The sequence below is a fragment of the Myodes glareolus genome, chromosome 20 (genome assembly GCF_982192425.1).
Source record: "Myodes glareolus chromosome 20, mMyoGla1.1, whole genome shotgun sequence".
Classification (NCBI taxonomy): domain Eukaryota; kingdom Metazoa; phylum Chordata; class Mammalia; order Rodentia; family Cricetidae; genus Myodes; species Myodes glareolus.
This window is the reverse complement of record NC_142045.1, coordinates 29,720,880-29,732,353: the sequence shown is the minus strand read 5'-3', so window position 1 is coordinate 29,732,353 and position 11,474 is coordinate 29,720,880.

Below are 11,474 nucleotides of genomic sequence, written 5' to 3'. Positions count from 1 at the left end.
CCGGAGGGCTGGACCTCTGTGCCACCTCCAAACTGCTATTAACTCAGGATATGGGAGTTCAGGTCATAGAAACTGACGTGTTTGGGCCATTAGAAAAAGATACTGTTGGCATAGTCTTGGGACATTCATCCTCAATTATGAAAGGCCTGATAGTCCATCCTGGAGTCATAGACCCTGCCTATGAAGGCTGCATTAAAATTCTTTGCCATTCTCCATACGGGGTAGTTTCCATCGCCCCAGGAGACAGAATAGCTCAACTCTTAGTTCTGCCTTCAGGGCGTAATAAGCTTCCAGCGGAGGGGCTTGTCTTAAAGGACAAAAGCCTTGCTCCCATGGGAGTAGATTTGGCTTGTTTATCCTTGGAGCTTGATCAGTGACCAATCTTAAATTTAGAAATAGAAGGAAAGATTTTTTCAGGCCTGGTGGATACTGGAGCAGATAAAAGTATCATCAGATCCCAAGCATGGCCAAAACGCTGGCCCTTACAACAGGCCTCCCAGTCCCTTCAAGGGCTGGGGTATGCACAAACACCGCATATAAGTGCTAAGGAGTTAGTCTGGAGAACAGAAGATCAGAGAGGGACTTTTCAGCCTTTTGTGGTTGATTTGCCCATCAACCTATGGGGCAGGGATGTGCAGTCTCAAATGAGATTGAGACTTACAAATGATTATTCTGATACCAGTAAGCAAATGATGGCACGTCAGGGCTATGTTCCCAATAAGGGACTTGGTAAATGTCTCCAAGGTAGACAGAATCCTATTGAGACTGTCTCCAAGTTAGATAGAAAAGGCTTGGGTTTTTCATAGGGGCCACTGAAGCTGTAGCTTCCACACAAAAGACAATGCCCATCCCTTGGCTAGTAGATAAGCCGGTATGGGTCCCTCAGTGGCCCCTTTCCTTGGAAAAGCTGGAAGCTGCAAGACAATTAGTACAAGAACAGTTAGAACTAGGACATTTAGAACATTCTGTATCACGTTGGAATACGCCTATTTTTGTGATTAAAAAGGCTTCTGGAGGTTGGAGGTTACTGCATGACCTTAGGGCAGTCAATGCTCAGATGCAGGTCATGGGCCCAGCCCAGCAGGGTCTTCCATTGCTTTCAGCAATACCAAAGAATTGGCCTGTAATTTCCTTGGACATCAAGGACTGTTTCTTTTCAATTCCCGTGTGTCCCCAGGACCGGGAAAGGTTTGCATTTACTCTTCCATCTGTTAACAATGAGCAACCCAATGCTCGGTTTCAATGGAAGACTTTGCCTCAGGGAATGGCCAATAGCGCCCTCATATGTCAGTTATATGTAGATGCAGCATTGAGTCCTGTTAGGAGACAATTTCCTACGGTAAAAATTGTTCACTACATGGATGATTTATTATTATCTGCCCCACATCAGGAGACCCTGAAGGAAGTTTTCCAAAAGGTTACATCCCTTTTGGAGGAGCAAGGACTCCACATAGCCTCAAATAAAGTACAAACATCTTCCATGGTGAAATTTTTGGGGACTATAATCACCCCTGAAAGCATCAGGCCTCAGAAAGTGCTTATTCGCACCCATCACCTTAAAACTCTTAATGATTTTCAGCAGTTGCTGGGAGATATAAATTGGATTAGAGGATATCTAAATATACCTCGATCTGAGCTCTTGCCTTTATTTTCCATCTTAGAAGGCAATCCTGATATCTGTTCACCTAGAGCCATGACCCCGGCTGCAATGCAGACCCTTAAGAGGGTAGAATCTGCTATTACTACAGCTCAATTACAGCGAGTGAATCCATCCTTACCAATATTGCTATGCATTCTCAAAACAAAAAATTATCCCACTGGAGTGTTATGGCAAGATGGACCCCTCTGGTGGATGCATGGAAATTCCATAGGAGCAAGATCTGTTCAATATTATCCAGAATTGGTGGCTGGCCAAGCATTAATGGGAATAAAGCTTTGCTTAGCCCACTTTGCGAGAATGCCTGACAAGTTGATAATTCCCTATACGAGGGAACAGGTAGAAGTTTTGACAGCCACAGTAGATGGCTGGGCTATCCTGCTTTGTGCATTCCCTAATGTTATTGACAATCATGTGCCAAGGCACCCCTTAATAAATTTTGTGGAGAAAAATTTGGTGTATTTTCCCAGGATTACCTCACCCCACCCATTAGAAGGAGCCTTAACTATCTATACAGATGGCTCAAAGACCGGAAAAGGGGCTCTGGTGGCAGGAAATGCTAAACCTGTGGTCTTTCAATTTCGGCCTGATTCCCCCCAAGTCACTGAGTGCTTGGTGGTTTTGGAGGTGTTTCAGAGATTTCTTGAGCCATTTAATTTAATTTCAGATTCACAATATGTGGTCAATGCTGTGGCCTCTCTTGAGGTTGCAGCCTCAATTCGCAGCTCAAGTACAGTGTCTAATATTCTTTTACAAATACAAAAACATATTTTAAAAAGAGAAAATCCCTTTTATGTTGCTCATATTCGAGCCCATTCTCTCTTGCCAGGACCTATGGCAGAGGCTAATGCTCAAGCTGATGGTGCTACTCGAGCACTCGCCCTTGTGGCTACAGATTCACTCCAGCTAGCTAGAGATTTCCATCAGCTTTATCATGTTCCAGCAAATACACTTCGCTTAAAGTTTAAGATCTCTAGGGAAGATGCCAGGAGGATAGTAAAAGCCTGTCCCTCCTGCGTGACCATGTTACATCCCCCACATATTGGGGTAAATCCCAGGGGGTTAAAGCCAAACTCACTCTGGCAAATGGATGTGACTCACATCTCGGAGTTTGGCAGACAAAAGTATGTTCATGTGTCGGTGGACACATGCTCTGGAATAATTCATGCCACCCCACTGGCAGGGGAAAAGGTAACTCATGTAAAAATGCATTGCTTAGAGGCCTGGGCAGCTTGGGGAAAGCCAAGTCGTTTAAAAACCGACAATGGCCCAGCATATGCCTCACAGGGCTTTAAAGCCTTTTGCAAGCAATTACAAGTTGAACATACCACTGGCCTACCATACAATCCTCAAAGCCAGGGTATCGTAGAAAGAGCAAATAGAAATTTAAAGGAAATTTTGCGAAAGCAAAAAGGGGGAATAGCTATAGCAGCTTCCCCCAGAGAAAGGATTTCTCTTGCACTCTTTACACTTAATTTTTAATTCAAAATATTGCTGGAAAAACAGCAGCAGACAGGCATGCCCTGTTTGAAAGCTCTACAGAGCGAGATTTGGTCATGTGGAAGGATGTATTGATTAATAAATGGTGTGGACCGGATCAGGTAATTACCAGATCCAGGGGAGCAATTTGCATTTTCCCTCAGAATCGTGAAGATCCAATCTGGGTGCCAACGAGACTGACAAGAGAAATAAAGAAGAAAGATGATCCAGTGGATGCTGAGTGTCCTGCTGTGGAAGATTCGTGCGGAGGCAGCAGAGATGACACCCTGGGCGGTGTCAAGAGCAACTGTTTCACGTTATCACCTTGAGCAGCACCCTGTGCAACCTCTTATCTCTTAACAATTTTCTGACTGACTCTATTCTGCCTTTCTCCCTCCTTGGGGATGGGTGGGAGCAGAGATATCCTTGGCATGCTGTGTCTAGGTGGAAGTGCTGTATGTCTTTGATTGGTGTGCTACCTGCTAGCCCAAGTGAGGAGGGACAAGGTCTTTGTGGCACAAGCCTTGGCAGTCTTGGAATGTGTATCCTCACCCCAGGTTTGGCTCTCAGCCTCAAAAGAGCTCACAGGCAATTAGCCATGCATAGCCTTTGCACCCTCTAGGGACCAGATAGTCCCACGGCACAGAGGAAGGTATGCATAGGCGGAGGGTGTGCAGACACAGCCCTAGCACTCCCAGGGAAGTAATTGTCCCATTGCACGGGAAGGGTGTGTCTTGCTTTTCTTTTCTTTAATCAGTCCACACATCATGAGGTGGGGACCAGATTGGAAAATAGTTTTGCCTTATTGCTCTAAAAGACAATAAAAGGAGGAGCTGTAGGGAGCCGCCTGGATGTGGCCTTGGCCAGATAGTGCCAGCACTCCTACAGCCTGGAGGTATACATATCCTTTGATGTTGCCGCCTTAGGCCGGTGTGCTGGAGCCTTGTTTTGCATTTCAAGAGACTCGGTCTCCTGACCTGTCCCGTGGCCTTGGATCCTAGTAGAATGGCATCAACCAATCAGCATTCGAGCCTCTCACCCTAGAAAAGCGGCTGTCTTTGGATTTTTCGCTCTCTCTCGTCATCCCTGTTCCCCATTCCCCCTTTCAAGCAAGGAGCTCTAATAAATTGTGATTGAGAAGGATTCTTGATTTTGTGATTGTCCTTTCCTGCTGGTCAGGAAGCACGTCACAAGAGCCGCTGAAGTTATGATGCCTTTTCACAGCAACAAATGAAACAAAACAAAACAAAAACAGACAAACAAACAAACAAACAAAAAACCAAAACCAAAACCAAACCAAACCAAACAAACAAACAAACAAACAAACAAACATAAAACCACCTTAATTAAGACAGATATCAAGACAGGAAATCAACAAAGAAAATTAAAGTGAGACCAAAAAAGCAGAAAGGTTCAGCAGGGAAAGTAACCAACAGACAAGAAAAGGCCAGCATACACATTAATAGAGTTTCCTAAGAAGCGAAATAACCTACAAAATAGTGTGCTAAAGTAGAATGTAAGAACTCACTCTGCAAATAAGAGGGTAACTTCTTCTCTGATGAACAGGCTTCTGGGTATCTGCAAAGATCAACTTTGACATATATCCCAGGAAAACAGAAAAGTTCTTAGAACTGCTCAGACAAAGGAAAAGAAACCAAGTCGCTTGCGTGAGAACCAGTAGTTATATTCCCCAAGTGCAACTTGCAGGGACTGTCATCCCAAAACAAGGCTTTCATGAAAGCCAGGGAAAACAAAAGCAATGCCAGAATTCTTTAACATAGCCGAGGTGGCCTGCAGTTACCAAAACAATCTGTGTGTGCAATAACTCAAACAAAGCCCTTTCTGGGAATTCTATGAAGTTTATTCATCTCACAGGGAACCAGGGAAACTTCACTAAAAAATGGGAAGTTAACACATCTCTTCATAGAGTTAATAACAAAATGGAGATAGTGGTACAAGAAGAAATACTTGCTAAATAAGAAAAAGACTAAGAGTTCCTGATTATTTGAGCTATCAATGACGAAAATATAAAACGTTCACTAAAAATGCAAGCCTTCCTGAAACACGAAATAACTTTTAAAGACATTTAAAATTTTGTACAATGCAGTGCACATACACACAGGGCAGGTGGATACTTGTAATTTTTTTAAAATCAATTCATGGGCTAGAGAGATGGTTCAGTGGTTAACAGAGCTTGCTGCTCTTCTAGAGTACATGAGTTCAGTTCCCAGCACCCATGTTGGGCAGCTCAGATTTGTTACCTCTACTTCTAGGGGACCTTGATGCCCTCTGCTTGGCTCTTGGACACTCATATGCACCTGCCATATATGTACTAACACTTCAATAAAAACAAAGACAGAAAGAAAGTATTTGTGCCTGCCTGCCCATGGGAGGAAGGAGGAGAGGAGGAAGAGAGAGATTGTGCACGGTGTGATGAGCGTGCAAAGGTCAGAAAACCAAGGACAGTTCTCACCTTCCTCCTTGTTCAAGGCAAGATCTCTCTTGTTCCTGCCAGGAAGCCCTCCGGTTTCCAAGAGATTCCTTTGTCTCCGCCTCCCATCTTCCCTGGGAATGCTGGGATGCTTGCTCGTTTATTTATTGATTTGAGACAGGGACTCACTAGGCAGTTCTTGCTGATCTTGAATTCACTCTATAGATCAGACTGGCCTTTGAACTCATTACAACCCACCAACTCTGCTTCCTGAGCGCTGGGATCAGAGGGGTGCACCATCGCACCGAGATTTCCGCTGTTACTCTCAACACGGAATCAAGCTAAAGGCTCATCAGTGAATGGGTGGACACAGCTCAGGGGCTCTACATACACCAGGAGTTGCTTCCTCCCACCAGAGAATGAAGGCTTGTCGTCTCTGAAAACACAGAATGAACTGGAAGACATTGTGCTTAGTGAAATGAGCCAGGCCCAGAAGGACAATCTGCATGCTCTCACTAGAATGTTACAACGTGTCAGCTAAAAACCAAGTTTTAAAAAATAAATAAAAACAAATTTCAAATTGATCTCCATAACAAAACCCGATCCTGTGCTATCTAAAAGGGTAGTGCCTTGAGGTGACTGATCCGACGGCCAACTTGTCACACCTTGGGAGGGGATGCCCTTGTGGACAGCCTGTCAAACTGACCTGTGGGCAAGTCTGGGGGTCAGTTCTTGATTGACGACTGAGGTTGGAGAGTCCAGATCACCTACCCAGAGTAGGGTCATCCCTGGGTAGGTGATTCTGGGTTGCACAAGAATACAGACTGAGCAACTCATAGACAGCAATCCAGTAAGCAGTGTTGCCCCATGTCCTTTGTTCCAGTTCCTGCCTTGAATTCCTTCCCTTCTCAGCTTCCCTTCACGGTGGACTTTAAAGTGTAAGATGAATTGAACCCCTTCCTTCCAAAATTGGTTTTTGGCCATGGTTTGGCAAACCAGAACATGCCTAAAGCGCAGCTGTCTCACCCCGGACTGAGAGTGGCTATGCCGCCCCACCCATGCTGGTCCAGGCAGAACTCAGCTGTGATATTTTGCCAGGTCCTTATGTGTATTGATTGGAGCTGAAGGAGTCTTTGGAGTTAATTGCTGCATCCACTGCAAAGATTTAAGATACTGTTTTCTCCCGCCGGGCTCTTACTTTAGAGCCTCTTAGAAGAAGCTCCTGTCTTGCTTTTTATTTTAGTTGTATTTCATGTCGCTGGGGTGATTTGCTCAATTTTATCCTACACTCAGCACACCAAAGAACAACAGAGACTCATACAGAAAGTGTTAGGAGAGCATGGACCGACCCATCCTTACAATCCACCCACTTGCCCAGGCAGTCCTGTCTGCAGCCTTGGCCAGCCTAGAATTCACTATGGAGTCCAGTCTGGTCTCCAACTTGCAGACAACCTCCTGCCTCTGCCTCCTAAGAGCTGGAGTTACAAATGGACAGCACGCTTAGCTCTTGTTAGTGTGTCTCTGCTCCCTCCTTTCTGAACTTGACCACCACGCAAGGAACCCCCTGACCGCATTCTGTGTTTTCTTGACTTGGGGAGAGTGGAAGAATGGAACAGTTATTTTCATGCCCAGTTTCTCTGAACTCATCGTAATTATTCTGATATTTGCTTCCGATTTAATTTCTATGTATTTCTAAATAGTATCAAACTGTGTTGCCATATGACAGATAGCTAAACTTCTGGCTTCATGTTGCACAGAAGACATAAAAGCTGAAGTCTGGCCTGAGAAGTGGCTCTTGCAGAAGATTAGCTTTCGGTCCCCAGCACCCATGTTGGGTGGCTCATGGTCAGCTGTAGTTCCAACACCAGAGGATCTAGTGCCTCTGACCTCTGAGGGGTCTTACACGTATGTGCGCAGACACATATGCATACACATCATTAAAAATAAAAGCATTTTAAAAAAAGAATTGAATTTCTAGTCTTGCTCCTGATCTTGGGGCTAAGCATTCAGACTTTTACTATTGTATTACTAATTATATTACTAATAATATTTTACTATTATTTATGAGTGTTTTTAGAGTTACCCTTCTTATGTGGAGACAATCTCATGAATTTAGTGCATATGTTAAGAAACACTCAATATGGACAAATGGTTATTAATATGTGTTAAATGCTTCACAGCTCTACTGAACGATTATATAAATTTAAATTTGTATTTTCTCTTTTCTTCCTACAGAATCATTTCATTACTTCATTTGTAAATGTTTAATTGACTTTACATTCTTGGGATAAGACCCACTTGACTCTACAAACTACGAAATATGATCCTTTGTATTGTCGATTCCCTAAAACTTGGCTTAGAAATTTTGCATCTGTCATCATGAGTGGCATATATTCATTCTCTCTCTCTCTCTCTCTCTCTCTCTCTCTCTCTCTCTCTCTCTGATTTGATATTGTCTCTAGAAATCGTTTTTTTTTTTTTTTTTTGCTTTTCTGGAAGCGTCTGTGTTAATTATTCTTTAAATGTTTCATATAATTCATCAGTTAAACCATTTGGACTTGGAGTTTTCTTGGTAGAAAGGTTTTTTTAAAACACAAATCCATTATCCTGGATAAGGGACTACTTTAGGCATTTATTTCATCTTCAATGAGCTTTGATCATTTCCATAAAGTTATTCATACTATTTCCTAATTATACCTTTCACCTTTAAGGTTAGTAGTGACAGACCCTTTCACACACCTGAAGCTGGTAACTGTGACCCCTCCCCTGATTTGTATACCACGTCTCTGTAGGATTAGCAGCCTTCGATTTTCCAAAGTCTTTACATTTCATGGACTTTTCTATGTAATTGAATGTTTCTCTGATTCTTTTTGTAATCTTTCTCTTTGCTTGTTTCGGTTTTAATTCAGAAAACGAGTTAGAAACTCAGGAGCTGTCTGTGGAATTTAATTATGGATGAACCTGTAGTTTTAGGAGTAACACAGAGTTCTTGAGGAAGTAGATTTTTGCTTCTTTTTTGGTAGCGAGTCTAGTCTCCTTTCAGTTGCTGTAATGAATATCATGACTGAAAAAGCAATTTGGGGAGGAGAGGGTTTATTTCACCTCACACTTCCAGGTCCATCAGAAAAGCAAGCAGAGCAGGAATGCAAGCAGGAGCAGGGGCAGAAACCATGGAGGAAGGCTGCCTGGAGGTTCCCTTCCACTAGCTCCGTAACATAGCGCAGAACTCTTTGTCCAGTGATATAAATGGCCACAGGGGCCTGGGCCTTCTTACATCTACTAGCAATCATGAAAATACCGATTGGTTAGTCATCTCTCAACCCTAACAACAGGATGGCCTGACAATTTCTTTATCCATTCATGTGTGGACAGACATCTAAGCTGGTCCCCATCTGATGCTCCATACTGATTTCCATAGCATGCCTCAGTTGATTCTTCCACCAGTGATGTAAAGGGTTTGTTTTCCTCTGAATCCTCACCAGTATTTGTTTTGAGAAGTTATTAATTTGCATTTCCAGGATGATTTAAGATGCTGAACATCTTTTCACATAATCACTAAGAACTATCTGTTCAATTCAATTTTTTTTCCCCGAGTCTTTGAGTAGATGATTTAGGGTTGGCTTTTTATTTAAGTTTTTGAGTTCTTTATTGATCCTAGACATTAATATTCTCTCTCTAGAGAGAGTGTTTCCTATTTAGTGTATGTCTTTCATTGCTGTTCACTTAGATTGATGTCAGAATACATTTACTTATTCTAGAAATGCATTTTGTGCAGAATTTTGTTAAAGTGAGAACCTGTTGGAAGTAATTTTTTTTTTTTTTGATTTTTCAAGACAGTGTTTCTCTATAGTTTTGGAGCCTGTCCTGGAACTGCATCTTGTACACCAGGCTGGCCTTGAACTCAGAGATCTGCTGAGTGCTGAGATTAAAGGTGTGCACCGCCACCACCCAGCTGGAAGTAATTTTTTTTTTTGCTTTAAATTCTCTGAAAAATAGTTTTGTGAAAACCTCATTCTTCAGGATAATTTTCTTTAGTATGCAGGATAGACAGTGGCCACCATGTTGAAGACGTCACGCCACTATTGCCTGGCTTCCATTTCCTTCCTTTTAGAGCAGGTGATAATCCACATTTGTAGCTCTTACTTTCTGTAAACTCACTCTGACCACTGATTTAGCAGATATTCAGCCTCTGTGGCAGAAGAAAACGCAGGTTCATTTTCCCATGAGCTTCGGATCGCATCTCACCAAGTAATTAATATGTAACCTTAATTGATGTGTGTTTCTACTTAAAGACACCATCTTTTATCTATTATCTGACTTGATGTGTATGAGTGTCAGCATGTATTTATGTGTACCATGTGCATGCGGTACCCACGCAAGCCAGAAGAGGGTGTCAGATTCCCCTGGAACTGAAGTTATAGATGGCTGTGAGCCATGTGGGTGCTAGGAACTGAATTCAGTTCCTTTGTAAGAGCAACCAGTGCTCTTAACCACTGAACGATCTCTCCAGACTCTAAACACATCATCTTTAACATGGCATTAACATTGTACCATAATTCACACCTGAATGAATGAAGACAATTCTTTGAATTGTCTCTGTAAAGGAAGGTCCTGTTGGTGGCTCTCCTTCCAAACACTGGTGCTGCTTGGAAGGGGACATTTGAGACAGAAAAAGACTACCAACAAAATCCATGAAGATGGGGCAGATGCAGCATTAAATAGACAGCTAAAACATGCATTTATAAAGCTGAAACAAGATCCACCTTAAATGGAATGAGGGTATGCAGTAACTCAAATAGTTTGTCACTTTCTACATGCTTTTGAATGGCCATCAAGTTCTGCAATTATTGCCTGAAGATTAGTAATAAATTTAATAAGGAGGCAGAGAAGCAGAACCAGTGAGTGGGACTCCTTTGTAGGACGCTCTCCCTGCTCAAGGCTCATCCTTCGGTCTCAGCGTTCTGCGGTTTTACTGTAGTCATGTACACATTGATTTAGTTCATAGTCTCACGTTTTAGGGTTGTCACATTTAGGGCTTCATATCACTCATTAATCTGTAAAATGTTCAGCCATATTTTCAAATATTTCCTCAACAATTCTGTCTCTCATATCTCACTTGGGACTTTAGTTATATTTTTGAGCATTCTACCTTTCAATTATGACTCTGAATTTTTATTTAGTGTATTCCATCTCTTTCTCTCTGTATTACATTGGAGATTAACTTTTTAAATCTACTTCCTAGTATTCTAAGTCTTTCCTTCAGTTTTGTCAGATATGCTAATAAAGCCATTGTTCAGATTTTAGTAACTTCCATTTATTTATAAGTACTCTTGATTTTTAAAATACATGTGATTTTTTGAAATAACTCCTTCTTGCAATGCTTTTCATAATCCCAGTTTTAAATCATTACCTGAAATTATAATCTTTTTTCTAGCTCTTTAATTATGTCAGTACATAAAACATACAGGCCTTTTTATTTACTTTTATGTATGTTCACACATGTGAGCATTGTGAGTTTATGTGCACCACATGTGCAAAGACTGCAGAGGCCAGAAGACAGAATCGGACCACCTCAGACTGGAGTTACAGGCAATTGGAAGCTGCCATGTGAATGCTGGGGATCGAATCCAGCTCCTCCGGAAGAGCAGCCAGTGCTCTGAACTGTTGAGTCACCTCTCCAGGCTCTGTATGCATTTTATTCGTGAGCTCATTTTGGTGTTGTTTCTATTTGGTTCCTGCTCGTATTTACTTATAAAACGCCTTTACTGATCTACTTTGTTTCTGTACCATTTTAAAACCATCAGTCTCAGGAATGTATAACTTTTTGACACCTATGTTCATGGCATGTTTCCTCAGTGAGTATTTCGTTAATTTCTCTACATATCTGGTTTCATTTTAGACTGAACT